We start from the raw sequence: 16979 nt of genomic DNA on the forward strand, positions 1-16979 counted from the left end.
TCTCCAGAATCAAAAAGTGTTGCTTTGTGGAAGATCTTCTTAAGAAGATGAAATGACAAGGTCCAGACTGGCAGAAATGTTTGCCAAACACATATCTGCTGAATGAATGATAGACTGTATAAAGAACTCTCAAAGCTCAGCTGTAAATACTCAAACATTCCATTAACAACAAGGGCATAAGACATGAGGAGACATTACACTGAAGAGGAAGTAAAGATGCTCTATAAACATGAGAAAATATATCAACAATGCAAGTCACCACACCATAACAATACAGAGGTAAATACCTATTAGAAAGGCTACAATAAAATACAGCGATTATTCCCAATGTTGTCACGGATGGAAAACAACTGGATTTATCATGGATGGCAGTCAGGACTGTCAAATGGTATGGATGATCTGTAAAATAGTGTGACATTCCTTAAAACACTAAAAATGCACTAACCAAAAACCAAGCAATTGCAGTCCTGGGCTTTTTCCTCAGAGACAAGAATACTTCCTTGCATGCAAATATATGTGTTATATGATTACTTAGGAAAACTTAAGCTATAATAGCCCAGATTTAAAACTCCTAAAGTCCTTGATATTCTTCAACTGATAAATACTAAACAAACTATGGTACATCCATAGCATGGAATGATACTCAATATTCCATAAGAATATAAATGTAAAAATCCTAAGCAAAATACTAGTAAACCAAATCCAAAAGCACATTAAAAGATTATACACTACAACCAAGTGGGATTTATCCCAGTAATTCAAAGGCGTTTCTACATAGGAATATTAATTAATGTAACTACCACATGAATAGAATGGAAGATCACCTGAAATGACACAAAAAAGGCACTTGACAAACTCCAGCAACCGTTCTGGAATGAAACACACAGAAAACTAGAAATAGAAGGAAACATCCTCAGAATCATAAAGGGCAGATATGAAACCTCTGGAATAAGACATACTCAATAGTAAAGACTGAGCGCACATTGACAGGGAACATGGCGAATGGGATAGGCGATAAGGCTCAGCTCACTAAAACAGTGGAGAAAGAGCCAGGGCTGCCTTGAAGCCTGCTTTGGGGAACAGCAAAGCAGGACACTGCTTTAAACTCGCAGGAGAGTGAGGGCCAGAGAGATGGACAAGCCAAAACAAGTAATCGTGAGTTATTGGGCCTCCCGGCTGCCTGGATATTAAGCAAGAGCAAAACTCCTGGCGGATTATATCAACCTTAGGGCAGAGCAGTCCTCTTCCCCCTGCCAGCGCCTTTGGATATATACAGAAGGGGAAGGTGCTCTGAGCCCTCTGGAGGGCGCTGCACAGGTAAGGAAGGCAGGGGAAATCGGGGGTCGCTTGCCTCGGTGGCTGGGAGCGGCCCACGTACCCTGCCCTCAGGACCAAGTGCCTAGTGGAGCCGCGGGCTCCTAGCTCCAAAGAGGAGTGTGAGGGCAGCTCACCCATGAGGAAGAGGGTCTGGAAGCGAGGAGAGCGATTTCTTTCCCGAGAATTTAGTCAGCTGGGCCCCGCTTGAATCTTGGAAGGGACCCTGACTCAACTGGGAGAGGGGAGGGGGATCTCCTCAGAGAAGCTGCCACATCCTGTCAAATGTGTAGAGAGGAATTGCATCAGAGAAGAGGCAGAGACAGGCGGCTGATCAGAGGGCTCCAGCGACCTGCAGGGAATCTGCAGGGAATCTGCAGGGAATCTAACCTGCCTGAGGGAAAGGGGTGGATGCCTTCCCACAAGCTAATCAACCTAGGGAGGCAGAAGAGCTCAGTGCAAGAATTCTGCCTAGCGCGTGTGAGGTCCCTGGTGCAATTCCTGCCTCTTCTTTGAGAATTCAGGCATCTGGCTGAAACTTGATGACAGGAAAAAATACAGACATTCTCTTTGTATTAGCTTTTCTCGGATCTCTTACATATAAAAAAAAAAGTTCCTTTTTAAAAATTTCCCTAATTTTATTGACTAAAACTGGTTCAAAACTTGCCTAGGGCAGGCTACAGGGAAGTGATTGATGAACATCAGCAGCCTCAAAAGATACTTAAGGGTCTGAGAGAAAGATGTTTTTCCATGTTTATTTTTGTTTGTTCGTTTTTATTTGTTCCTTCTGTCTCCTTTTTAAAAATGATTCACTGCTGTCCTGTTTCTTGTTTGTTGTGTTTCCCCTTTCTTTTTTCCTCTGCTTGTTTTTCTTTTTTTTATTCTTTTTTAATTTTGTTTACTGATTTACTCTACCTGTACCATTTTTTCTCTCCTTCATCTTTATATTTTCTGTTTTCTATTGTTGTTCTTTCATTCCACCTTTTATTTGGTCTACAATTTTTGTTGTTTCTTTTTCTCTTTCATTTTTTCTCTATTTACTATCTTTTTTACTTTTTTCTTTCTCTATTTTCTCTTCCCTTGTCCTCTCTTCTCACCCTTCAGCCTTTTACTTCATTCTGTATATTTTACTCTATTTTGTTTCTTCTTTAATTGTTTCTAATCTTATTTGTCTGTGCTTCTTATTTGTGTTAATTTATCAATTTCCTACATCTTGTACTGTTCCTCTCCTGCCTTCTTCTATTATTATTGCAATTATTCTTTTTCATTCCCTTTCTCTGGTCCTAATTGCTTTTCTTGCAAGGAAACATAGACAACAACAAGAAAAGAGAATAAGAGCAATGAAGGGTCAAAGTGAAACCTTACCACACACACAAAAACAAAAGCAAAATAAAATCATAGAATAGAGAGAGATGCCAATCAAATGAATAAATCCATCAAGATAAACAGATGTGTAGATTCCAAAAAAAAATTTCCAACCCATACTAAAAAACAGGAAGACATGGCACAGTCCAACAAACAAACTAAAAACCAGGGAGATGCAGAACATGGAACAACTAATCAGAGATGTCCACAAAAATATCATGAATCAACTTAATGAAGTGAAGGAAGTGATTAAGAATATTGAAAAGATACTGGAAGAGCATACTGAAAAAAATTGTAAACATACATAAAAAGATAATGGATATGATGGCGATGAATGGCACAATCCAAGAAATAAAAAATATACTGGAAGCACATAATAAAAGATTTGAACGGGCAGAGGAAAGAATCAGTGATGTGGAAGACAGTACATCTGAAATCAAACAGATAATAGAACAGATAGATAAAAAGATAGAAAAAATTCAGCAGGGACTTAAGAATTTGAATGACAACATGATACACACAAATATACACATTATAGGCATCCCAGAGGGAGAAGACAAGGGAAATGGGAAAGAAGGAGTGTTGGAGGAAATAATGGCTGAAAACTTCCCAACCCTACTGGGGGAGATGGGCATGCATGTCCAAGAAGCACAGTGCACCTCAAACAGTATCAGTTCTAACAGGTCTACTCCAACACGTATACTTGTCAAATTGTCGAATGCTCAAGACAAAGAGAGAATACTCAAAGCAGCAAGAGAAAAGAGAACCATCATGAAAAAGAGAAGCTCAATAAGATTAAGTGCTGATTTTTCACCTGAAACCATGGAGGCAAGAAGGCAACAGTATGACATAGTCAAGGTGCTAAAAGAAAAACATTTCAGGCAAGAATTCCCTATCCAGCAAAGCTGGCATTCAGAAATGATGGAGAGTTCAAAATATTAGCAAAGACTGAATGCTTTCTCCCTAATTTAAAACCAAGTCAAAGATGCCCACTTTCACCAGTGCTATTCAATATTTTACTGGAAGTTTTAGCCAAAGCAATCTTGAAAAAAAAAAAAAAAGGAAATAAAAGATATGCTAATTAAAAAGGAAGAAATAAAGTTGACCCTATTCACAGGTGGCATAATTTTGTTTATAGAAAAATCCCAAAGAATCCACTAGAAAGTTCTGACAACTTGTAAACAAGTTCAGCAATAAAAGATAAGCATTTAGACATCATTGGGTTTCTATATACCAGCAATGAACAACATAAGTTGGAAATCAAGAAATCAGTTCATTTACAATAGCAAATAAAACCCTAAAATACATATGATAAATTTAACTGAATTGAATGACATGAACCCTGAAAACTATAAAACATTGCTGGAAGATATTAAAGAAGAACTACATAATTGGAAAAACTTCCCATGTTCATTGATTGGAAGACTTAATATTGTTAAGTTGTTGACACCACCTAAAACAACGTATGAATCCAGTGCAATCTCTATCAAAATTCTAGAAGCCTTTTTTGCACAAATGGAATAGGTGACCTGAAATGGATAATGAAGCAAATGGATTGTAGGCCAATCTCTCCCAAACACACTTAAGAAGAAATTCCAACTACAATTTTATTAGGAAATAGAATTCATTAATCTAAAAATATTACTATAGACCAAGACCAAGTTAGGTGTATGCCAGGAATCTAAGATTAAACTAACATTAGAAAATTTAGTTTCCGCCTCCTTCCAGCAGGAACAGGAAGCACCTTGGCTAGGGTTGGCTGTGGTACCTTAACAAGGGAATGTGCAGTAGTGGGGAGGACAGCAGCATGTGGGGATGAGGGGGCTTCCAATTGGCTGTTCCCATGGACTTAGATAACCAGGAGAAATGACAGGATTAAAGTATGAGTTCAGATGGCAGTCAAGGTGTGATCACTCCTCCTCCTCCTCCCAGGGTGACTCACAATGAGAAGTGTTGGACCACATTAATGAAAATGACTGAGAATATATCAGGGAGAGGAATATGTGTTCTGATCTACGATGGGATTTCAATATGATGGAGCAGAGGAAAGGAGTTACTCAGATACTGCAGAGTTCTACCTTTGGGGAAGACCTGAATTGTCATATTTTCTTAGTACTTACAGTTACAAATGACAACTGAAGGAGTGCTGAGTTCCTAGCCAGGGGAACCCTGTCACATTCCTAATGGAACAGCAACAATCTCCCAAATGCAACAACAAAGAATATGAAGAAGGGTGGTCCAATGAGGAGCACATGATACTGATGACTATGCTTATGAGCCTGTGTGCCTGAAATTTCAACTAGGCCTAGAGCTGCAGGGTACCTAAGAGTTACCTCCTGAGAGCCTCCGTTTACTCAAATGTGGCCACTATCTAAGCCAAACTCCGTATGTAAATGCATTACCTTCCCCTCAGCAAGGGACATGACTCCTGGGGATGAGCCTCCCTGGCACTGAGGGATTACTACCAATCACTAGTTGGTGATGCAACTAGAAAGGGACCTTGAATAAAAGGGGGAAATGGTAAAGATAAATGAGCTTATATGGTTAAGAGTCTTCAAAAAAGAGTCAGGAGGTCATCACAGGGGTTGTGCTTATGCATGCTCCAGCAGGATCGCAACACCCCAGCAGGATCCCAACTCCAGATACTGGTGCTCCTGAGGGCTATGGGGACACACAGGTTCTATGATCATGGTGGCTGGCTCTAAAGTTCATTGCCTTGTTAGTGGGCCCTACCTGGTAGTTTGTGTTCCTGAGTGTGATGGTGTTGGACTCAGATGTGAGCTTTCTACACATGCCTCTTCTATCACTTTTACTGAACCTGTGGTTGGTTCTGGGTTTGGTGTATACCCAAGAGAGTTCAATCTCTAAACTGGCCAAGTGCCAGTTGGGCCCTGAGCCTCAGCAGAGTTGCAGCACCTACTCTCCAGTTTGTTGGACATGCACAGGTCAGCTAACAGGAGGTGAAGATGGTCAACCACCACACGAGGGAACCGAGTGTGCCTACCACTCCAAGCAGGAGAATCACATCCAACAACCATGTGGGATCTAAGCCCCCTCTTGATATAGAGGTGGAGAGGACATCACCAACCAAGAGTCCACAGGATGGAGGAATAAAATATGGATTAGTGTGAACTTACTGGTATGCTACTACAGAACTATTGTGACTAGTAAGGGAAGAAACTGTAGCAATTATCTGGAGAAAGTGGCCAAGGTAGTTGCTGAGGGTATGGAGAGGGAAGTAGAGGTGATATATGGTGGCATTTTATTGCAGGGACAGATGCTTGATATTATATATCCTGCCATAACCCATTGAACGTACAGGGGGAGAATGTAACCTACAATGTAAACTATAATCCATGCAGTGCAGCAATGATCCAAAATGAATTCACCAAATGTAATGAATGGGCCACAGTGATGAAAGAGGTTTTTGATGTGGTAGGAGTGGGGTAGTGGGAAGTGGGGTATGTGGGAAACTCTTATATTTTTTAATGTAACTTTTTTTTGTGGTTTCTGTACCTCTTAAAAAAAACACAATTTATTATTCAAAAAATAAAATTAAAAATTAAATAAAAAATTAAAAAGAAACAGTCTCCCAGGTACAGTGGCGGGGACCGGGAGGGAGTGAGGGTTCAACAGTGAGCCCCTGATGCTAATGACTATGCTTGTGAGCTGATAAACCTAAAATAAGAACAAGGCCTAGAGCAACATTGTGCCTGGGAATTTCCTCCTGTCAGCCTTCATGTTACTCAAATGCGGCCACTCTCGAAGCCAAACTCAGCATGTAAATGCAATGCCTTCCCCCCAGCGTGGGACATGACACCCGGGGATGAGCCTCCCTGGCAACGAGGGACCACTATCAATTACCAGCTGATGATGCAACTGGAAAATGACCTTATACGGAAGGTTCAATGTGGATCAGCAGAATAGCCACGTCTACATAAAATACCATGACTTTAAAATGCTGTTTGACCTAAAGTAAGGGGGAAATGGAAAGGAGAAATGAGTTTATATGGCTACAAGTTTCTAAAAAAGAGTCTGGAGGCTGGCAGAAGGATTGCCCTCATGCACAACTGAGCAGAGTCAGAGAGACAGATAAAGCAGATACAACCCCCAGATATTGGTTCCTTTGAGGGCTAAAGAGACCCATGGGAGTTATGGTCATGGCCGTTGGGGTTAACTACGAGGGCAGATGGCCCCTCTTTGGAAATGGTGTTTATGTGTGATGAATCTGGACTCAGATGGGATCTCCCTTCATAAGACTTTCATGCTAATGTGCTGGAGGTGCAGTTAATGTTGGGGTTTAAGATATATTTAGGGGATTTGAATCTCTGGACTGACAATGTGATAGCCAGGTCCTGAGCCTCAACAGACTCCAGCACCTACAATCTGATCTATTGGACTTACCACACTCAGCTAAGATGGAGTTGAAGAAGGACAACCACCACACCATGGAGCCTAGAGTGATTACAACTGAAAATGGGAGGATTGCATCCAGCATCCATGTGGAATCTGAGCCTCCTCTTGACATAGAGGTGCAATGGACACAACCAATCCAATGTCCACATAGAAGAGGTGGCATTGGATTGGGAAAAGTGGACATGGTGGACGATGGGTATGGGGAAAGGCAGGAAGAGATGAGAGGTGGAGGCATCTTTGGGACATGGAGCTGCCCTGGATGGTGCTTCAGAGGTAATCACCGGACATTGTAAATCCTCACAGGGCCCACTGGATGGAATGGAGGAGAGTATGGGCCATGATGTGAACCATTGTCTATGAGGTGCAGAGGTGCCCAAAGATGTACTTACCAAATCCAATGGATGTGTCATGATGATGGGAACGAGTGTTGTTGGGGGGGGGGAGGGGGGGGGTGGGGGGGTGGGGTTGAATGGGACCTCACATATATATTTTTAATGTAATATTATTACAAAGTCAATAAAAAAATCTAAAAAAAAAAGAGAGAAGTGACATTTCATATTCTTAATTATTTTAACTTATTTGTTCTCTTATGAGGTTAAAATCATTATCTATGATTGTCTATTTCTCCCTTTACTTAAGTCAATTTTTGTATTTTTCAGAATGTTATTATATTTACATTAAGGATTTTTGTGTCTTTTATTGAATTGTGTCTTTTATCATATCTAAATGATACTTTTTTATCTCTGAAATACACTTTTTGTTTTAAAATCTACTTTTAAAAATATTATTAATATAGCCACAACTCCTTAATTATATATAGGGTTTATATGATGTGTATTTTTCCATTCTTTTGGCTTGATCCTGTCTGTGACCTTCTATTTAAAGTGATTGCCTTACAAAAAGCTTTATTCCAATCTGGCAATCTCTGTTTTTAATTATTTGAGAAAGAAACGCCTTTAATGACTGTTGTTTTTTTGTTTGTTTGTTTTAACACATCAGCACTTTAAAATTATCATTCCATTGTCTCCTTTTTTCCATTTTGTTTGATGAGAATTCAGCATCATTCATATTTATGTTTTACTCAATAAAGTATATCATTTTTGCTTCAAAAAAAAAAAATTAAACAGAAATAGAACAGATGGAGAAAGGCCACAGCCCAACTGGATTATGAGCATTACAACAGATTGCAGACGGCATCACAGCCAGCCCTTTCTAGGCTTTACTTCATCTCCCCTCTGTCCTGTCATGGCCAAACCTATTCACTACCTTCCTGGTGAAGACAAATCCTAATATGTGAAGGGAGAAAAACTTATGCATTGTAAACCTGCCTGCCTATAAGGATTTGTTCACCTTTTTGGATGGGCACACCTGGAAAAACATATCTCAGAAAGAATGAGGAGCAGGACTTCATTGTAATAATTCCTAAATGCTTATCTTTTTCTGAAGCCACAGCCTCTAACTTGGGAAAGTAATATAATAAGAGATATAGGTTGACCAGCAAAGTAGTCATTTGAAAGCTGACCATAAATACAGAATTGAGTCCGTGTGCTGCAAACTATTCAACTAGTCCTGATGTTAAATGTGTGACATACATCCATACCCCTGCAACAGGAGCTGTGTTCTCCATGACATGTGTCTTCAATCCATTTCTCAAAGTCCTTGATCCTGGAAGAAGTCACCTACTACAAATTTCAAGGGTTACTTGATGAACCAGAGGAGAGAACTCAACTGCAGGAAGTTCTGGAGCCAAGTTGCAAAGTGCTGGTTCTCAAGAATTATGGTGTGGTAGCTCTTAGAGAAACAGTTGAGGAGGTTTTTCACTATATACTTAATGCACAGATGCCTATGAAATGCAGGTGTGGGCATTAGCAGAGGAAGGTGGAGTAGACAATCTACTTTTACTGGATCTTCAGAAGCATAAAGCATTCAGTTACACAGTTACAGGTTTTAGAGGAGGAGGTGTAAATAAAAGTGTCCATAAAAAAATGGAATTTTGGCAAAATTAAGTTTGAAGATGGCCTCAGAGTAAGTCAGGCAGGGTGATGCTCTCTTACAAAACAGAGAGGGGTAATAATTGTCCAATGGAGCTGCTTTGGGGATCTGCACACCAGGAGAGTGACATATGTAACGTTTAGGAGAGAATCGAGACAGTGAGGTGAAGAGGCCAAATGAAAACTAAAAGTTACTGGCCCGACAACTGGGAATGCCACCGTGTACTTCATTCTCAAGGGAAAAGGCCTTGGCAAAACATGCGACTGAGAGCCACCAGAGGAGGGCAAAGTCATATTCATCCTTGAGAAGTGGGAGGGTGTGGTGGAGGGCTGAGGATATTTGTCTTCATGAGATTAAATAGAAGAGCCCAGTTTAGAATCACTGACTCAGAAAATCCAGTGTGGTGGAGACTGAAGGATTCTTCTCTGTGAAATGGTTTCCCAAATAGTGTCATCTGCTGGCAAAGGGGCGTGAAGTCAAGGGTTGTCTAGTTCCTTCCCAGACCCCATAGGTCTCATCAGTGCCCTATTGCTGGGTCCCTGGATCTCTTTTGATAACTTCAACAGGACAATCTTAAAGTTTGAGGAACAATTGAACCAAAAATCAAAGAGTGTAAAACAAAACCACCAAGCAACTGAGAGAACTATATTGTAAAATCACCAGCATAATGAGGTGCCTATATATGAGCAAAAATTTACAAGGCATACTAAGAAACAGGAAGATATGGCATAGCCAAAGGTACAATCCAAGAATCATGAGACACAGGATTTAAGACAATTAAGCGAGAAGCGGACTTGGTTCGATGGATAGGGCATCCATCCACATGGGAGGTCCACGGTTCAAGCCCCGTGCTTCCTTGCCCTGTGTGGAGTGGGCCCATGCACAATGCTGATGAGTGCAAGGAGTGCCCTGCCATGCAGGGGTATCCCCCGCGTAGGGGAGCCCCACGCGCAAGGAATGCGCCCCGTAAGGCAAGCTGCCCAATGTGAAAGAAAGCGCAGCCTGCCCAAGAATGGCACTGCACACACGGAGAGCTGACACAACAAGATGAAAGACCAAAAAGAAACACAGATTCCTGGTGCTGCTGATAAGGATAGAGTGGTCACAGAAGAACACGCACCGAATGGACACAGAGCGGACAACTGGGGGTGGGGGGAGAGGAAAGAGAAATAAATTTAAAAAATAAATCTTAAAAAAAAAAAGATAACTAAGCAATGATGTTCACACAAAGCTCCTAAATCAATTCCAAGAAGAAACATAATAGATAAAGAGATAATGGATATTGAGAAGACAGTGTTAGCCCTCAAAGCCAGGCCTTTGGAGATAACAAGAGATGTAGAGGAAATAAGAACTTTAACCCAAGAGTTGGGTAGAACTTATATTTATTATGTCTGCAGACAGGAGCCAAGGTCTAAAGCAACACAGACCTAACTCCCATGCTACAGGTTCATTCTTGCTTAAATACCTAAGTTCCTACTTAGCATTTGTTTCACTTATGCATATGGATGAACTTTTATGCATATGGATGAACATACACAGCTAGTTATATAGTTGTATGATTACTATGTTTAGGAAATCTCGTTTGCATATATATTTAATGTACAAAAAGGGGTGGATAACTCCACCCCTGAATGGAAATTTCACTATGTTAATCAGGCAAGTTGAAGTGAGGACAGAAAGGGGCTTCTTCTGCACCAGTTGAAGCTGATTTTCATACTTCATTGCTTCAATAGGATCTTCTTCACCTCAAGAGAAGATTTTGGCATCAAGAGCGGGTTGCCTCTCATTACCTTCCTTTTTTTTTAAAAGATTTATTTATTTATTTATTTCTCTCCCCTTCCCCCCCACCCCAGTTGTCTTCTCTGTGTCTATTTGCCACATCTTCTTCTTTGTCCGCTTCTGTTGTTGTCAGCAGCATGGGAATCTGTGTCTCTTTTGTTGCATCATCTCATTGTGTCAGTTCTGCATGTGTGCAGAACCATTCCTGGGCATGCTACATTTTCTTTTGCGCTGGGCAGCTCTCCTTATGGGGCGCACTCCTTGTGCATGGGGCTCCCCTATGTGGGGACTCTACTGCATGGCACCGCACTCCTTGCGTGCATCACCACTGTGCATGGGCCAGCTGCACACGGGTCAAGGAGGCCCTGGGTTTGAACCATGAACCTCCCATATGGTAGACGGATGCCCTAACCACTGGGCCAAGTCTGCTTCCCCCATGTTTTTTAATGTACTGTTTTTTGTGGTCTATTAGCTTTAATTTTAAAAAGTTTTTTTTTTAAATGAAGCCAAGGATATCATCAAGTACAATTAACAGGAAAATGAAATAATAATGATAGGTTTAAACATAAGAAATAAAATAAATAATAATTTAGAAAAACTGAAGTTAAAACTCAAAAATTCAGATATTAAAAAATACTGGAAAATGTTGTTGTTTTTTAAGTTTTGGACTTTTTGCCTTCTATCACTGTAATATCTATTGTCCTGTATGTACAGTGACATTATTTTATTCCATTTATTCCCCCAGTGTCTTACTTTTTTTTCATTTTGTCTTCAAAGAAGTTTTAGGTCACAGTAAAGTCACATACAGAATACAGGATATTCCCATATAACCAACAGCCTCCCCCTTTTCCCCTTCCCATATTAATAACCTTTCTATATGTGGATGATATGTTTTTTACTCTGATGTACAAATACTGAAATATAGCTACTAGAGTGGTCAATGGTTTACATTATGGCTTACATTTTGGACCATACATTTTATAAACTTTTGATGAAATTACGCATGGCCTGTATCCATCACTGCAAGATCATGTAGAACACTTCCGTTGCCCCCAAAATGCCCCTGTTCTATTCTAGTCCTCCCTGCCCCTCCCCTTCGTGTCCATGGTGACCACCAGGCTTCACTCCTTGAAGGACAAGATTCATAATTACTTGCAAAAACACTGGTCTGTCCTCCCCTGTAAGGCTCTGCCCGTGCTCTCAAGAGACTCCCACCCATCTGTTTGGGAACATAGCAGGCCTCGCCAGGATGGGAATCCAACACCATCTTGTTCATTATGAGGATCTTTACCCATTGATACAACACACTATGACAAAAAGATCTCTTGAGCACTCCCTGAAAGCCTGTCCCAATTATGCCTTTGCCCAAATGCCCCTCCATCCAACACACTAAATCAGTAAACCTTCCTTGTCATATTATAAAAGAGTATTCCCAACATTGTACTTTTTTTAAATTAAAATGTCTTTTTTTAAGGTACATAGATCACAGAAAATGTTACATTAAAAAATGTAAGAGGGAAGCGGACATGGCCCAATGGATAGGGCATCTGCCTACCACATGGGAGGATGGTGGTTCAAACCCCGGGCCTCCTTGACCCATGTGGAGCTGGCCCATGCACAGTGCTGCTGTGCACAAAGAGTGCCCTGCCACGCAGGGGTGACCCCGTGTAGGGGAGCCCCACACGCAGGTAGTAGGCTCCATAAGGAGAGCCGCCCAGTGCAAAAGAAAGTGCAGCCTGCCCAATAAAGGAGTCACACACATGGAGAGCTGTCACAACAAGATGACACAACAAAAAGAAACACAGATTCCCAGTGCCACTGATAAGGATAGAAGCAGTCACAGAAGAAGACACAGCAAATGGACACAGAGAGCAGACAACTGGGGTGGGGGAAGGGGAGAGAAAGAAATAAAAAATCTTAAAAATATATATATGTATATAAGAGGTTCCCACATACCCCACACCCCACACCCCGACACATCATTGTGGCACATTCATTGCACTTAGTGAATACATTTTGGAGCCTTGCTGCACCGCATGGATTATACTTTACATTATAGTTTACACTCTCCCCCAATACAGTAGGTATTGGGTTATGGCATGATAGATAATGTCCAGCATCTGTCCCTGCAATATCATTTTGGACAATTCCAGGTCCCAAAAATGCCCCTGTACCTCATCTCTTCTTCCCTCTCCCTGCCCTCAGCCACTACCATGGCCACTTTCTCCAACATTGTCTTTTAATCATGTACCCACCAGTCCCCAGTGTTCACCTGCTACCTTCCCCAACCATCCCCCCCCCCAGTTCCAAGGACCATCTAACCCTCCCTCCCCACCCTTCCCCATCAGGTCTACACCACCCTACCCATAGTATCACTACACCTCTGCCATTTCCCTTCACTGTACAACTACACATTTCCACCTTATCATAGATTTCACCCACATGGGCATTGGCTTACACCCTTCTTCTCCCTTTCTGTTTCCTGTAAACCTATCTTCCAGGCTCTTGCTCTTTGAGTCTGCTCAATTTGCTTAATTTATATCAGTGAGATCATGTAATATTTGTCCTTCAAAGCCTGACTTGCTTCACTCAACATAAGGTCCTCAGGATTTATCCATGTTATCCCATGTGTTTGTGCTGTATTCTTTCTTACAGGTGAGTAATAATCCAATCTATGTATGTGCCACATTGCTTTTATCCATTTATCTGTCGATGGGCATTTGGGTTGATTTCAACTTTTGGCAATAGTGAATAATGCCACTATGAACATCAGTGTGTACGTGTCTGATGTGTCCTTGCTTTCACTTCTTCTGGGTATATATCCAGCAGTGGAATTGCTGTGTCATACAGCAGATCGATAGTTAAGTTTTTTGAGGAACTGTCAAACTGTCCTCCAAATGGCTGCACCATTCTACATTCCCACCAGTAATGGATGAGGGTTCCTGTTCCTCCACATCCACTCCGAGGGTTCCTGTTCCTCCACATCCACTCCAATACTTGTAGTCTTCTGTTTTTCTGATGGTTCCTAGTCTAATGGGTGTAAGATGATATCTCATTGTAGTTTTGATATTCATTTCCCTAATAGCTAGTGATTCTGAGCATCTTTTCATGGGCTTTTTAGTCATTTGTATTTCTTCTTTGGAGAAGTATCTATTCAATCACTTGCCCATTTGTGAAATGTTTTTGTTTTATTTTGTTTTGTTTTTTTGTCTTTTCATTTCAAGGTGTAGGATTTCTTTATATATGCTGGATATTAGGCTCCTATCAGATATATGGTTACTGAATTTTTTCTCCCATTGGGTAGGTTGCCTTTTCACTTTCCTGACAAACTCCTTGGAGGTGCAAACATTTTTAATTTTTTTCTATTTTTTCTTTCCTTGCTTGTGCTTTGGGTGTGAAGTTGATAAAACCATTTCCTAATACGAGGTCCTTTAAATGCTTCCCTACATTATCTTCCAAGGTCTTTATGGTCATGGCTCTTATATTTAGAACTTTGATCGATCTAGACTTGATTTTTTTCTATAAGATGTGAGATGGTGTTCCACTCTCATTCTTTTGAATATGGAAACCCAGTTCTCCAAGTACCATTTGTAGAAGAGGCCATTCTCTCCCAGTTGAGTGGTCTTGGTGGCCTTGTTGAATATCAGATGACTGTATATGTGAGGATCTATATTAGAACTCTCAATTCAGCTACAGTGGTCAGTGTGTCTTTGTGCCAATACCATGCAGTTTTGACCATTGTAGCTTTGTAATATGTTTTAAAGCCAGGTAGTGTGATTCCTCAGATTTCATTTTTCTTCTTCAATATGCAATTGGTTATTCAGGGCCTCTTGCACTTCAAAATAAATTTTGTAGTTTTTCCAATTCAGCAAAAAATGCTGTGCTTATTTTTATTGGGATTGCTGTAAATCTGTAGATTGGTTTGGGTAGGATAGACATCTTAATGATGTTTAGTCTTCCTATGCATGAACAGGGAATATTTTTCCATTTATTTAATACTTCTTGATTTCCTTAACGGTGTTGTGTCATTTCCTGCATAAAAGTCATTTACATCTTTAGTTAAATTTATTCCTAGGTGTTTGATTCTTTTAGTTGCTATTGTAAATGGTATTTGTTTCTTGATTTCCTCCTCAGATTGCTCATTATTGGTGTACAGAAATGCTACTGATTTTTGCACATTGATCTTATAACCTGCAACTTTACTGAACTTAGTTATAAGCTCTAGAAGCTTCGTTGTAGATTTCTCAGGGTATTCTATGTTTAGGATCATGTCATCTGCAAATAGTGAAATTTTTACTTCTTTCTTTCCAATTTGTATGCCTTTTATAGCTTTTTCTTGCCTAAGTCCTTGAGCAAGTACTTCAAACACAATGTTAAATAGGAGCAGTGATAGTGGGCATCCTTGTCTTGTTCCTGATCTTAGAGGGAATGCTTTTAGAATTTCACCATTGTATATGATGTTAGTTAGTGGGTTTTTCATAGATACCCTTTATCATGTTGTGGTAGTTCCTTTCTATTTGTATCTATTGTAGTGTTTTTATCAGGAAAGAGTGTTGTATCTTGTTGAATGCTTTTTCTGCATCTATAGAGATGATCATGTGATTTTTTCCTTTCGATCTGTTTATAAGGTGTAAAACATAGATTGATTTCCTTATGTTGAACCATCCTTGCATACCAGGGATGGAGCTCACCTGGTCATGGTGTATGATTCATTTGATATGTTGTTGAATATGATAAGTGTGTATTTCACGAAGGATTTTGCCATCTAGTTTCATTAGAGAGATTGGTCTGTAGTTTTCCTTTCTTGTGACATCTTTGTTTGGCTTTGGTATTAGGGTGATCTTGGCATCACAGAATAAGTTAGGCAATGTTCCTTTCACTTCTATTTTTTTTTGGAAGTTTAAGCAGGATTGGTGTTAGTTCTTTCCAGAATGTTTGGTAGAATTCACCAATGCAGCCTTCTAGTCCTGGTCTCTTCTTAGTGGGAGGTTTTTGATAACTGATGCTATCTCATTGCTTGTGATTGGTCTACTGAGTTCATCGATTTTTTCTTTCATCAATGTAGGCTGCTTGTATGTTTCTAGGAAATTGTCCATTTCCTCTAAATTCTCCATATCATTGGCATATAATTTTTCAAAGTATCCTCTTATGATACTCTTTATTTCTGTGGGGCCAATAGTGATATCTCCTTCCTCATTTCCTAGTTTGTGTATTTGCATCTTCTCTTTTATTTCTGCTAGTCTATTTAAGGGCTTGAGCCTCTTGAAGAACCAGCTTTTGGTTGTTTTTTCAGTGTTTGTTTCTATTATTTTTAAAATTTTGATTTTATTTAAAGCTGTTCTAATCTTTGTTATTTCCTTCTTTATACTTCTTTTGGGATTAGTTTGTTGTTCTTTTCCTAATTCCTTCTGGTGTGCAGTTAGGTTTTTAATTTTCACTCTATCTTCTTTTTTGAAATATGCGTTTATAGCTATGAATTTCCCTCTCAGCACAGTTTTACTGCACCCCATAGGTTTTGATATGTCATGCCATTTTCATTCACTCCAAGGTAGTTACTGATTTCTTTTTATATTCACTCCTTGACCCACTGTTTGTCTAAGAGTGTATTGTTTAACTTCCCTATCTTTGTGCCTAATCTGGTTCTCTGGTCCTTACTGATTTCCAGCTTCATTTCATTGTGGTCAGAGAGATTACTTTGGGAAGCACTGTCCTGGTCTACTGTACCCCAAAGTAGGTCAGCAAGGCAGCTCTTGACTCCCTCTCAGTTGTTCTAGTAAGAGCTAAGTTTTATCTGCCTACCTCATCAGCCATGTTCACACAATCCTCTCATTCTTCTATTTAAATAATTTTTTGTCTATTCATGGCCACTTACCCTTCCAAATAAAATTGTTAATTGGCTTTTCCATTTATGCAAAAAAGGAAAAAAAAGACTGTTGGCATTTTTATTGGGATTGTCTTAAATCTATAAATCAGTTTGGGTAAAACTGGCATCTTAACAATATTTAGTCTTCCAGTCCATGAATACACAATGTCTTTCCATTTATTTAAGTCTTCTTCAGTTTCTTTTAGCAATGTTTTTTAGTTGTCTGAATTCAGGTTCTTTATGTCCTTGG

General features: G+C 40.0%; 1 pseudogene; it reads left to right on the forward strand.

The window, feature by feature from the left end:
• The first annotated feature begins 4561 nt into the window (after positions 1-4561).
• Positions 4562-9138, forward strand: LOC131279567 (gamma-adducin pseudogene; annotated as a pseudogene).
• The last annotated feature ends 7841 nt before the right edge of the window (positions 9139-16979 follow it).

This window comes from Dasypus novemcinctus, chromosome 8, assembly GCF_030445035.2.
Source record: "Dasypus novemcinctus isolate mDasNov1 chromosome 8, mDasNov1.1.hap2, whole genome shotgun sequence".
NCBI classification, from domain to species: Eukaryota; Metazoa; Chordata; class Mammalia; order Cingulata; family Dasypodidae; genus Dasypus; species Dasypus novemcinctus.